Genomic DNA, 14,840 nt, shown 5'->3' with positions numbered 1-14,840 from the left:
GATAAGGACTCGCTAATCTTCAGCTTCAATTGCCCATTTGAAAGACTATCTGTGTCATCTGGGCAGACAAGCTTGCTTAACTGTCACTGATTTAGAAAAAACAAATCTATTCACTCAACAGAGAGTTTTGAGTGCCAATATATATCAGCCATTGTTCTATGTGAACGAGACAGATGTGCTTTCTCTCTCCATGCAACTTATAATTTAGTGGAGGAGAAAAATAGAAACAAGGAAGAACATAAATAAAATAATTATGTGTTGGGATGGCTGCTAGGAAGGAAACTCAAGGATGAGTTGAGTAATAACGGAGATTCTTTTCTCGTATAGCACAATCAGAGGCTGAGGTTTGAAGAAGGTGAAAGTGCCTGTGGAAGGAAGAGTGACTGGGAAGCTACACAGTGTGCGATGAGCAGAGAGAAACTTGCAGCCACACCACAGCCTCATCAAAATCTAGAGCAAGGATTTGGTGGAGTCAGAGCCAAAAGTTCTGCTTAAGGCAATGATAACTCATATTCACTTTTTGATTATTGTGTGCCAGGCATTGGGTGAAGTCTTCTAATTCTCATAAGAACTCTACAGGGAAGCTTTCATTGTTAACCTCCTTCTGCAGAAGGGGACAGGAAAGCTCAGGGGGACAGAGAGCCACCTCAAGGTTACACAGTTAATCCGCAGGGACACCAGGCTTTATACTCAACCAGTGCATACACTTGTTCTCTCGATGTTGTATTCTTAACCATAATTAGCTTTAACCAAGCACTTGCTTAATGACAAGGATCATACTAAGCTCTTTGGAATATGTAATTTAAAAAAAATCTTTGGAGTAATCACATGACATAAACCTTTTTTTTTAAAATTCCATTTTGCAGATTAGGAAACTAAAACCCCAAGAGGCTAAGTAAGTTTTTCAAAGTTACTCAGATAATGAGAAGAAGAAGCAGGATTTGCATTCAGGCACATTCTGGGGACTCCTATGTAGATGCAAGATGTATGACTGTGTTTTGTTTCTTTACCTAAAAATTAGCTTTTTGAGTGGTAGAGATTGGGGCTGGACAACACTGGGGATGCAGAAAACCCTTTTCAATATCTCTTCTCACTTTCCGAATAGCGCCCATTTTCATTCACCTTGTTTACTAAAGACTCTTTTCTTTTATTTACAGTTCCACATCGCACGACATGACTATTCCCAATTCCCAAATTAACAAAACCTTATCCAAGAGAAAGCAAGACAAAAACTGAAAATGCTAAGTTGGAGGGATTCTCTCAATGTCGATGAACTACAATATGCGGCATTAGAGTGTCACATCGTGGAAAGGTGTTTTTTCTGACGCCGCCATGAGGATGGGAAGAGAGAAAGGACAGCCACTTAGAAAAGAAAACTGCTAAGAGATGTTACATTAGAAAAACGTTTACTTAAACATTCTTGCTGTGCCCAACTTTCTTTGTCACACACCCCAATTATAAAACATTGGGAAAGCATCAATATATTTTAGATCTATTTCCAGTTTTAAGAAAAATCTTTAACATTTAATGTAGAAATTGTATATTATTTCCTATATGTTCCAGGCAAGGACATTTAGCATTAGTTTACATATTAATGTGAAATAAGGGTCCTTAAGCTCCAAGTAGAATATTAATTACAGTACCATTCTTTTCTGAATCATTTCACCTAACTCAAGACTCTCTGTTTTCTTATATATATACAATCTCTTAATAACAATACATATATATACATATATGTGATAAATGTGTATTTATATGTACATGTATATACAAGGATTCGACATATCACAGTAGTTTTCTCCTATTCATCTACAGCTCAGTTTATTTGCATGATAAAAGACTAATAAAAGCTTAAAGGAAAGTTAAAAACCATCTATCTATTCCAGCTTTCTCACACCAAAGATGAATGAACTGAAGCCCAGAAACGTGACTTGCCCTAGGTCACAGAGTTGAATCCTGGGATCATACGGATTGGAAACCCAGAATAGCTAAATAGGCGATCTTTCTGTTAGAGCAATGGTTCTCAATTTGGGGTAATTTTGTCCATTAGGAGACTTTGGCAATATCTGGAGACATTACTGATTGTCTCAAATGGGGAGTTTTAGTGGGCAAGGGCCAGGGATGTCACCAAATGACCTAGAATGTACAGCACAGTCCCCCACAAAAATAAATCTCCAGTCCAATTGTCAACAGTGCCCAGGCGAAGAAGCATTTTGGAGGAGCATTTGATAGAGCAAATGATTTCTCTTTCACCTTAGACATTAGAGTTTTTTCAAGAAGCAGCTTCCCTTAAAAAAATTATCCCACTTAAAATAAAAGGTGAAATAATAAATTCAATTTAAATAACATATTAAATGGTACTCCTCTGGTTGGCATATAGCAAAAAATTGAAATAATTCCACAAAACATAGCAGGTGCATACAAAATATAACTAATTGAACTGGCATTTTAAAGTAAAAAGTACTATTACTCTGGATTTCAAATGTGTTAGTGTAATCATACTTTCAGAGCAGGTATGTTTTGCATGTTTGTCTTAATGTAGCCATAAAAGAATCTGCATCAGAATCACCATCAGGGCTTTTTAAACATATGTGAAACTCAAAATTCTTGGTTCTCATCTCAAAAAGATCCTGAGAATTGCATAGTTTAAAAATAGCCCCGGGGCTATGGTAGGCGTCCCACATATAAAGTAGAGGAAGATGGGCACGGACGTTAGCTCAGGGCCAGTCTTCCTCAGCAAAAAGAGGAGGATTAGCAGCAGTTAGCTCAGGGCTAATCTTCCTCAAACAAATAAACAAACAAAAACAGCCCAGTTGATTCATATGCAATTTGACAGTTAACAATATCTCATCTACAGGAAAAAATTAAAGCCATAAAAACAAATATAATTCTAACACATTGATAAGATTTCACTTTTATCCACCGACAAATTTTAGTAACAAGCATTTTTAGGGCTTAGTGAGTCATTAAGTGTACAACTGCAAATTGTACTAAATGCTGTGATAATAATACAGGGCATTCTGAGAAAATGAAGTAGAGTAAACTCATTTCCAAAGATGGATTGTGGTCAATTAAGGTCTTTTTTCTAAAGAAATGTCATTTAAATTGAGATCTGAAGAGTTTAATATTTTGCGGTACTAATGAAAGAACGTTTTACTCAGAAAAACGAAAACATAACAAGGTCCTGCACCAGGTTTGATACAGACATCCTGACCAAAAGGTCTGACCATCTCTAAGAAAAATATATGTAATAGTTTCAAGGATTGTGATGTGATCCAACTTACGTCTTGAAAAGATTATCATGAATAATCTTCACATAACTGGTTGTAAATGGTAAGTATACAGTTATCCCTTAGTATCTGACGGGAATTTGTTCCAGGACCCCCACGGATATCAAAATCTGAGGATGCTCAAGTCCCTTATATAAAATGTCATGGTATTTGCGTACAACCTACGCACACCCTCTCTATATACTTTAATCATGTCTAGATTACTTATGATACCTAATACAATGCAAATAGTTGTTATACTATATTGTTTAGGGAATAATGACAAGAAAAAAATGTCTGTACATGTTCAATACGGACACAACCATTGTAGGCCTTTTGATCCACACTTGGTTGAATCTGCAGATGTGGAACGCGTGGATACAGGAGGCAAATTGATTTACAGAGAAGACTATTGACTAGAGCAGAGAAGAGGTATTGGTGGTTTGTACTGGAGTGGTGACATGGGGAAGAGGAAAAGAAAGTGGGCTGAGAGATACATAGTTGGTAAAATAGATAGGGTTTGGTGAGATGAATTTTATATCCAAGATAAGGAAGAAGATCATAACTAGGTTTCTAGGAAAGAAATGGATAGATTTAATCAGTATTTTGTTGGTTGAATAGAGTATTGGATGCTACAACCTAAGGTGAGTTGTTAAAATGATTCTTAGTTTTCTGACTTGAGCAAGAGTTGGGCAGAGAAGACATTTCAAAACATGGGGAAAAATTGGAGGAAGAGATTATCTACACGATATACCAGTTCAGTGTTGGTAATGTTATGTTTTAATTGTCCAAGGTATGACCAGGCGGAATTTTCAAGAGGCAACCAAATTTATAGGTCCGAAGCTCAGAGACGTGTTTATGGCAAGAGATGCAGACAATATTTAAATCTCTGGCTGAGTTTCAATGTTGATAAAAAAAAGAGGCCTAGATACAGTTCCTGAACAACTTCAACATTTAGAGAAGGGTAGAAGGGAGAGAGCAAGTAAAAGAAATGTTGAAGAAGGCAGAGACGCATGAAGAAAACCAAGAGTGTACAATGTAATGGAAGCTAGGAGAGGATAAATAAGAGGAAGCTAGCAAAGTATTGATTCAATTTGCCAACAATAGGATTATTCATAACAATACCAAGTAGAATTTCAGTCAAGTGATGAGAGAAGAAGCCAGATCCAAGTTTGAGAAGTAAATAGAACGTGAGAAAGTAGAGACAGTAAATAGAATAACTTTTTCATGAAGCCTGTCTCTGAAGGGTTACAAATAGAATATTCAATAGAAAGAGTTATAGTTCTAAGAGAGTTTGTGTATGCAGAAGAATATTACAGACAAGGGAGGGTAAACAACTTTCATTAAAGATATAGACAACAGTTGTGCGAGTTTCCTGAGAATACAAGAGTAATGGGGATACTATTGCACATTTGAAGGTATGGATTTTCACAGAAAGAGGAATATTTTCTCCATTGTAGAAAGATAAAAGATAAATGAAGACATAGGTAAGCTTGTGGTTTTAGTAGCAAGAAAATAAATATGGTTCCACTTGCTGCCTATGGTATTCTATATGAACTATATCTCGTGGTTCAGTAGAGTAAGGTTTAGAGGAATGAGCAGAGTGAAAAGGGTACAAAGTGGTAATTGGTTAGACTTGGAGACAAATCTTAGGGGAGAAATTTAGTAAGAAAAGTTAGGTCAGGTTGATCGTCCATTACAGGTGGTTACTATACGGTCATGCATTGCTTAATGAAGGGGATATGTTCTGAGAAATGCATCGTTAAGGCGATTTCATCCTGCAAACATCATAGATTGTACTTATACAAACTTAGATGGTACAGCCTCTATACACCTAGGCTGTATGGTAATAATCTAATGGGACCACAGTCATACATGCAGTCTGTTATCGACCAAAATGTTGTTATGCAGCAGATGACTCTAAATACATAGGCATAGCCAGTCGATCCGATTGTGTAACTTGTATACAGAAATATTTGGTCTATGGAACTGGGTGAAGGAAATTATCGGTTGTATTTTTCTGTAGTTGAAGTTTTGTTAGGTGAGTGTGATGAGACATCTGAGTGTGTTGAAAGTGTTTAGATAGAGCCTTTATAGTATTAGCCCCTGTAATCTAAGCTGTGTAAGGTGGGAAGTAAAACCAGAAGGGCATAAAGAAGAACCACAGGTTAGATATACAAAGGAACGTTTGATTTGGTGATTGCTAAAGCAATATTTTCAAGGTTTCAGAGTCTGAGCAAGAGAGTGAGTGGCAAAATTAGTTTGGAGGAGGTCATTGGAAATGAAGTAATGGGATAAGAATGCAAGAAAATATACCAGCATCTTCCTTTATTCTGGTAATTGCTCTTCATGCCCATGGCTTAAGTAGAAACCATCAACTTCACACAACGTGCCTTCACCTCTTGGTCATCATTGCAAGGTCCAGAAGTAGCACCTGATCCGATTTAGGCGAATTCATATATTTCCTAAGATTTTGAGCCTTGGTCAAAACTGTTTCTAATGATCCAAAGCATAAGGTGAGTACTTTTGAGTCATCATTGGACAATTTTCTTCCCATGTGGTGCAGATAATCAAAGACAAAAATTTTAAGCAAGATACAAAGACTAAAACATACCCATAGAGAGAAGAAAAATAAAAGACAAAGAGTCTGGTTCCAGTGAATTTCTGTTCTTGGATTTCATATGAAAATATCCTTATAATGAATTCAACTTTTAATTAAATTTGCTTCTAAGAGAGTCTGAATTGCTGTTCTATCATTTAGATCACTCCTTCTAAGAGACATTGAAGTTGCACAAGATTGTGACATGAAAATAAATGAGGAAAATATTCTATAGAATTCTCTTGATGACTGCTTCGGTTGCCCCTGCATACCACTTTCTGAGATAGCCTTATTTTGTGTACTTGAAGAGAACAGTGAGTCCTTCAAGGTACAATTTTCAGCAGCAGCTGTGTGTCTCTTGGAATTAAATATTAAATTATGGGTCTATCATAGGTGTGAAATATGAAGGCAATAGCTTAAAACGGCACGATGATGTCTTGAAATATGTTTCTATCACGTAGATTCTTTTACAGAAAGAAATCAAAATTGACAGTTCAGTTTGTTTTTCGTTAAAGCATTCTACCTATTGCCCCACATGCTTGTAATGTGCTCATAGCTCATTTTTAGTTCTTACTCTAACCACAGGGGAATTAAGAAACAGAAGAACATAAGTGAGGCAATTATAACATGTGTACTCTCACGATGACCTAATAAAAACTATCACATATTTCTGTAGAATCTGAAATTATTTTAAAGTGTAAAGGGATTAGAGCAGAGGTGGGTGGATGATCTGCCTGTAATTAGATAATCTGTGAAACAAATTGAATATGTGTTAACCCTAAGGCAGAATTCATGTTTAGTTATCCATTCAAATAATTACAGTTGAAAAGAATGACACATTAAAGTGCTGCAGGATATTCTTTTCCCCCAAGGCAATAATTTTCTTAGTAAATACAAAAAATAATTTTCAAAACAAATTTCCTGTGACCAATTATACATCAGATGTATATTTGCTACCATATTAATATTATACATGATTACTAATCTATTCATTACTATACGTATCTATTAAACTGGATGCCTTGTATGTATTTTTCAAAAGGTTACATGTAGGTCACTCAGAATCTAAAAGGTAAAGTCTATGTAGAAAACTAGAAAGTAATCTTGGAAGGTAAAGTCTTTGAGAAGATATATTGAAGTAAAACCATCAAATATAATACTTAAGTTTTCTGCCTGTTTCATGTAAGGTATAGCACTATCAAGCTATCAATATAAAGATGACTTCCACTTTTCAGCTGGGTGATTTGCTATCATAATTTCCTCATGTTTGCAATTAAAAATAATTTTTAGTATAATAAAAATATACCAAATTCCATTACAGATGAGTATCAGAAGTCAGAAAAGCACACTTACTCTTAAAGTGCATGACAGTCATTTTTCATCTGTCTCTTAATTAAAAAAATAACAGCATAGTTTTCTTAAAAACTACCAGAAGGGGACTGGCCTGGTGTTGGAGCCCTAAAGTTCATGCGCTCTGCTTCAGAGGCCTGAGGTTCACCAGTTCAGATCCTGGGCGTGGAGCTACACACCACTCATCAAGCCATGCTGTGGCAGGCATCCCACATATAAAGCAGAAGAAGATGGACACAGATGTTAGCTCAGGGCCAGTCTTCCTCAGCAAAAAGAGGAGGATTGATCGTGAATGTTAGCTTAGGGCTAATCTTCCTCAAAACAAACAAACAAAACACAAACCTCCTGGAAGAATTAGATCATTTAGTTCTAACAAAGGAGAAAGCAAAGTAGAAAAAACTTAATGATATTTTGTCAATACTTGACTTTTTCACAAATACTTTTAAATCTTTCAAGACAATGCAAATGTGTGTTTCAGAAAGTCAGGTCGGCAAAAATGTGAATTGTTCAGCTCAATATGTCATTTTAAAAGTTCAAATAAGCACCTAGTAATAAAATGTAAATGCCTTTATGGTCCAAAAGAATGTAAAATTATATTAGTCGGAGATTGCAACAGAATCTCTTAGGAAATAAATCCAATAAAAGCATTCATACTTTATCTTCAAGATAGTATTCAATAGTAATTATTTTTCTTTGACTTTATTCATTATTTGGCATAATGCCTAAATAAAAATTGGATATTTTACTAACTTAAAAATTCTAGATAAATAGCTATAGAGAAAATGAACTGATTACTGTCTTCCCCTTAATGAAATGACACAGTCATTTAATGCATTTCCCTAATAATTTCTTAATATCTTTACCTCTTATATAAATTAATGATTTTATTTACAATATGGAGTGATACTAAAAAATAATCCACTATATAAAAATAAGACTATCACACAGGCTTAAAATATTTATGTTAAAGAAATCCAGAAAAAGCTCTGAGTAGATTTTATAAAATGCATAAATGTTTACAAAATATCAACTATATTCATTATCAGATCCAAATAGCCCTATATACTTATTATTTGAAATCCTTTAGCTGTAGCAATAATTATCAACTAAGAAATATATAATATACCCTTAAAGTATGACAAATAAAAATTTCCAGAGAGAATCTGAATACATAGAAAGTAAGGTGAATAATTAATTATATTTACTTTAATGAGATTAGTAAGAAGTTTATCATTTTGATTCTATAAATATTTTAAGATGATAATTTTTTAGATGATATAAATCAGAACAGTTTTGTAATTCAATTAAAGTGGATATGATACTCAACTGAGACTAAGAAAATTCAGCCATTAACTGTCTGCTGGAGGTTAGAGAATTCACCCAATTTTTACTTGAATTTCCACAGCTACAAAATGTTGAACTTGATCAGACATATATCTCCTTTGAGCTTCACACTTTTTTTCTGATTTCACAGAAAACATCTTTAAATTTGGAGCACCCATTTAAGTGATCTGTGGTCGCTTACATGTGACAAGATATTTCTATCTTTCATGTATGTGTTATTCATTCTACATATCAATAAATCAAATATCTGATTTTTTATATGGCTGCATGAAGAAGATATATACAAAATGCTTGTGGAATATAATTATTTCTGTATAATTAAATTTATCCAGTGAAATTTTATTAAATCTGTTTATACTCCTTCTTTTTGCTTACCTAAAAATTTACTATAGAAATCTAGAATGTTCATTGTAGACTTATGACCTCATCATCTTTCCCCTCCCCTCTTCTCTGCTCTTTTTCTCCTTTTTCCCCTTTCCTCTCTGTTTAAATTAAAAATAAAGTGTACAAAAAATACTTGTTTTTCCTTGAAATAGAATACAAATTTCAAAAGATAAGTAACAACTCTCATGTAAAAAGTTCATTGCATTATCAGTTCCCATATAAATAAAATCAAACTTTAAACACTATTTACCAAAAATTTCAAAATATGCATTTATTTTTCTATTTGAGACATCTTTTAAAATGTTTAATGACAATTTGTTTTTAAATTTTGCTGTTAATAACTTACTTCAAGGTAAGTTTGATTTATTTATGACACCAAATGCCATATTCTTTAAACTAGAAATTCCCAGAAGCCCACAATGCTTATAGAAAATTATTGAACAATGACAAAACTGACTAGATGACAGACTATATAGGCAATCAGAGTTTCAGCATTTTATTTTTAAAATAAAAGTTAACCACTATACTAAAAGCAGTTTTATTTGTAATTATTTCATTCTTAGAGTTGAATACATAATGTGTGATAAATTTATAGGTTCTTTACTTACAGATGTATTAACATGCATCTCATTAATAGTCATGTATTTTAAAAAGTTGGTTAGCAAAGCTGATGTATTAACACAAATGTAAAATTTAAAAATGTGAAGACAATCAAGCCACTCTACATTCAAAACTCTCGTGATAATGAACAAAGAGATGATGATAATGCTTCCTATTTTTGTTTGTTGGCTAGTATGCAAATATAATAGCTAAGTTTATTGAACACTAAAATGGGTTAGTTATTTCATGGATCTTATTTCTTATCTCTACAATTCTGTAAACTTAATTGTTAGCTAGCATGAAATCAGCACCTGAATTTGTAAGTGGGGAAGTAGGTTTATCATCAGTCTCATTTTTATAATTTATTCATTTAACCCACAGCATCTGTGATTTTGTTAACAGTCTCTATTCCTACTCCCACTAAGGCTTCTGTGGTCACTTGATTCAAGCGCTTGTCTGCCGTTTACATAGTCTTATACTCGGCGTCAGTGAAGTGACATTTAAAAAGACAGTTGAAGTGGGGATATGATTCTACCCTCACTCCTTAATCCTGGACGATCAGCCAGGAGGAACTGACAGCATGATGAACAATTCTTACATATACAATTCTTCCTTATTCCTACATACATATACATTACATATATTTTTTCATTTTTTGGGGGATGAAGGGTCAACCGAGGGCCAGACTGAGGCTTGGTTGGGATGAGTGGAGTGTAGGGGATCCCAGGAAGGCAAACAGGGTGCATTACAGGGTGTGTTACGTGGCTTCCAGTGTGTGCGGATCCTGATGGAGGGGCAGGGAGAGGACCAGCTGGGATGCTGTGAGCAACAGCGGGGGCTCAGAGAATCTTAGAATCAGGCCCCAGGGGCTGCAGCCTTGACCACTCTGCCCAGATGAAACCAGTCCTGAGATCTCAGGAGCTTTCTAGGACTTCGCAGGCAAGTCCTGGGATGAGAAATACCGGGGCATCCGAGGTGCTGGAGGCCCCTTGTCCCAGACTCATCCAAGTGACAAAATTCCCATAACTCAAGATGCCTGAGACCTGTATACATATATTTTTCAATAAAGTGAATTGAAATTTTTCGATGACAAAGGGTATGTGTTACAATACCTTTAGGTTACAGACATAAGAAAAAAAGGAGGAAAAAAAATGTAGCCTATTGTCCAATCTACTCTAGGGCATACACCTTAGGTAATAGTAACGGAAAATACTTATCTCCAGACTAAGAATATGCTAGAGAGGATGTAAATATGAGTTATTCACAAGTCATTCATCTCCCTCTCTCTGTATTGGCTCATCTCTTTGGTTTTGCAATGATAATTTTGTGGTATTTAGTGGTGACCTCTCTGAAGTTAGCATTTTAAGAATGCAATGACCTTTCATTAAATATGAATTATTTTCCCTTTCAATTTCTCAGTTCCACATCATGTCCTTTATTTTAGCCAATCTGGAGAATAAATTTTGCACAATCATGCATTTAGTTTACATTAGAATCTTACAGCCATAAAATAAATTAATTACTTAAATGTTTTGATGTAAATATTACTAATGGAATTTGCTTAGGATCAGGACATTTATTACTCACACAAAAGTGGGCTATTTTTTGTAGGTCTTCCCTTGGTATCTAAATTTATAAACTATTTTTTTAAGTTAGTCTCAGGAATTTGTAAAGTAATTCTTCATTTCTATGATTTCACTTGCTTTATATATTTTACTTTATGGAACCGATTAATTATCTATCTTTCAGCTTGATGGCAACGCTGAAGAACCTTAATTGTGTGTGTTACTTGCTTTAGTTGAACAGTACAGAATCTATCATCTCTTAAGTTCTTATGGGTCTAAACAATTATGTTTGATTTGTGAAATTACCAGTTGCAAAGAGTGTGATGTCTTTTTTGTTCATTTGTGCAATACAAATGAGTCAATTGCATAGAGTCTGCAACACATCGTTCTAGCTATTCTGAAGACACAGGGATAGCCCAGATGTGAATTTTGACTTATGAAGCTTTCAATCAGAAAATGGAAAGAGGAAGATTACATATACAACTAAAATGCAACTTAGAAAATAATTGGTATCTTAATCAAGATCCCAGTGAACTGCCATGAAAGTACAGTTGAGGAAGAGTTCACTCCAAGTGTAGAAATGCACCCGGACAGGTGGAAACTTGGTTGACAAAAGAAAGATCAGATTTGGAGATGTGGAGAAAAGAGGGAAATGCAATTCTTGAGAAGCCTAACACTATATAGACAAGGATATTAGAAATCTGGGCAAGTTGTGGGAAATAGAGAATAGTTTGTTTATTGGTTTCTTTTAGCGTAGGTTGGTTGATGGAGAGTATTGATAAATAAAGTTTGGATGCCTAGAAACTGCTTTGATTATGGAGATCTTAATGTAATAGGAATAATTTCAAATGTAATTTTTTATCCCATGAGCAGCATCTCTGTCATTATTGTAAAAACACTTGTGAGATGATCTTACAGCAGAGTTCTGGACACCTGGGAGCCTTTGATGAATATTTATTTTTATTTCACTGTTATCGAATTTTACATTGTATTCAACTGTAAAAACTTTCCAAGGCTTACCTTAACTTCATGACTTTTTTGTCTCTATCTTCTTTCTCAATCCCTTCATCAACAGGAAACGGAGAGATGATAGCATTTTCTGGAAAATTTGGCATTAACCTTTGTAAAAATTGTTTTTATTTGCTGTGACATTAATTTGAATTTTTTACTGGGACAGCACATGAAAGTTGAAAATATTCTTGTTAATTTCAGTCCTGTTTAAGCAAAACTAGAATCCAAAATTTGAACCTTAGTAAATGAGTACCAGTCATAACTAAGCTGGCATGAGAATAAAGAAATGAACATAAATGATCAAAATATTTGTGTTTAACCTGTAGAGAATATACAAATCTAGTTAAACTTTAATGTTAAAGTATTTTTTATGCCAATCATGAATTTACTGCATATAAAGTCTTTTCAGAATATTGTAAGGATGTGTTAACTAAAGAGATCAGGCTGTCATAGCTTCTGGTATAGTTATACAATTTTAGAACAAAACCATCCATTATAAAAGATTATTTGTGAAAATTAGGAGTATAAGGTGGCTGACTACTTTAGGTTGCATATATTTTGGAAAATGTTCTGTGTAAAAACACAGTCATCAATTTTAAAATTTTCATGTTTGTGTGTTATATCATTTTAGGGAATTATAAACTGCTTTAAAAACAGTTATAACAATGAGAACCAATTTCACTTGGGTGCTTCAGCTATTACCAGTACTCTCGGGGACAGTGTCCCTAGCGGCTATAATGCCAGCCACATTTCTTTACCAAGTCTAAATGATAACTGTGGCTAGCCTCTAAGGTTGCTGCCTGCCCTGCTCTTGTGTAATCTCTTCCCCTTCAATGTGGGTTGGATTTATTGACCTAAATACAACAGAAGTGATAGGATATCAATTCTGAGATTAGAATATTAAAAGAGAGTGGCTTCCATGTTGATTTGATGTTGAGTGCTCTCTCTTTCTTTCTTCTCTCTCTCTCCCTTTGTGAGACAGCTTGCCTGCAACATCATGAAAAACTTGGAGCCAGAGTCACCCAGCAAAGCCTCATTCAGATTTCTGACCCCCGGAAATTGTGAGATAATAAATGTTTGTTCAAGTGCCTAAATGTAAGAGAAACTTTAAATGATATGGACAAAAAGCGCAAAGCTTCCTATAGACGAAAATGGGTGACTGAAATATTTATGATAATTTTTTATACACAGCCTATAAATTTGGTTTGCTAGAGGTAGATTTAATAACATTTAAATTATAATTTTGTTGTCCGACCAATAAGATAGTTGTCATTAGAACTAGTGAAAACAAAACAGAACTTTCTTTTTCCTGTGTCCATATGGTATGCTCAGTATTGCCAATTATTTAACTTTCCAAAATCTGCTTAATTAATTTGGGGGGAGTTAAAACCTCTCTGGATTCCTCAGCGTTCCTGTAAAAATCCCTAGCTTCTGGAGCCTCTTCACATACCTGGAGGGTTGGATCTCTACTCATTTATCTAGTTAATTGCTCTGATTCACAGGGGTGATAAGACTTTGTCTTTTCTGAAGGACGGGGGCAACTCGTACAGTCTGGTGCATATCCCTAAGTTAAACCGCTGGGTTCTGGGAAGAATGAGTAGTTATTTTCCTAAATATTTATGGATTCAGATCAATGGACCCCCATAACCTGGAGACATCTCAAGGCTTTAAAAGCTGGAAGGCGGGGGACTCTCTGACTCCTGGAGATATTTTATTGACATACTAAAAGGTTTGGAATTAAGATTCAGGAGCATTACTTTTCCGAGGAAACTCTTTCAGGAAGGGAAGGGGGCAACAGTTTCATTCTTCTTTACAAGGAGAGAAAAGCCATTTTTCCTTGCTCCTCATCGGTAGAGTGCCTGTTAATTGTACAGGGGAAAATGTCCCGACATCTTTCATCCCGATACCCCAGGGACAAGGTCTAGAACAATGAGATGCTAAGGCTTTATTATTTACTGAGAGGAATTTAATAAGAAATATGTTTCTGACCTGGAATACCACTTGTGTTCATTTAGCATCAAATTAATAAAGATTAATATTAAAAAACAAACAAGGCTGCTGTTTAAATTCTAGGCGTGTTCTCTCATATTCCTTCTAAAATGGATGGGCTTGAAAACACTGGTCTTGAAAGACGGTTCTTTGATTGAAACAGGTTAGATTTTTTATGCAATGTCTTGGAATTCATTTTAAGCTTAGCATATTAAAGATTCTGGAATTCTCTTTTGTCAAAAAAAAGTTTATCTTTCAATAATTTTTTTCAATCTTGTCTGATCATATGATTACTTGTGTCTGTACTTGGTCTCTCTCTTTTGTGCATGATATGGCACAATTTACTTTTGGGTATATTTCATAAATACAGTATCATATACACCTCATCCATATGTTACCTAAACAATTTCTTCAAAAGTTGATGTTGATCATGATGATGATAAGATTTGGCTTACTAGATGTCCAACACTACTCTAAGATCGTTACATATATTGACTCATTTAATTCATGCACTTACCCAAAGAAGAAAGATATCGTGGGAGAGGAAGACGATTCTTTTACCCACTCTAGGTCCTTACATTATTTCTTTCTGTGTCAGTTTTGGGAATGCATATTTTTCAAAGAAATTGTTCTGAGTGTGTTCATAATTGTCCCATTTAAAATTCTTGAAGCTATTTCTATTTTGATGGAGTAATACTTTTTATCTGTGTGCCTTTCGCCAATCTTGCT

The sequence above is a fragment of the Equus quagga genome, chromosome 12, assembly GCF_021613505.1.
Source record: "Equus quagga isolate Etosha38 chromosome 12, UCLA_HA_Equagga_1.0, whole genome shotgun sequence".
Taxonomy (NCBI): domain Eukaryota; kingdom Metazoa; phylum Chordata; class Mammalia; order Perissodactyla; family Equidae; genus Equus; species Equus quagga.
The sequence above is the reverse complement of the archived record's forward strand: the minus strand, read 5'-3'. Positions refer to the sequence as shown.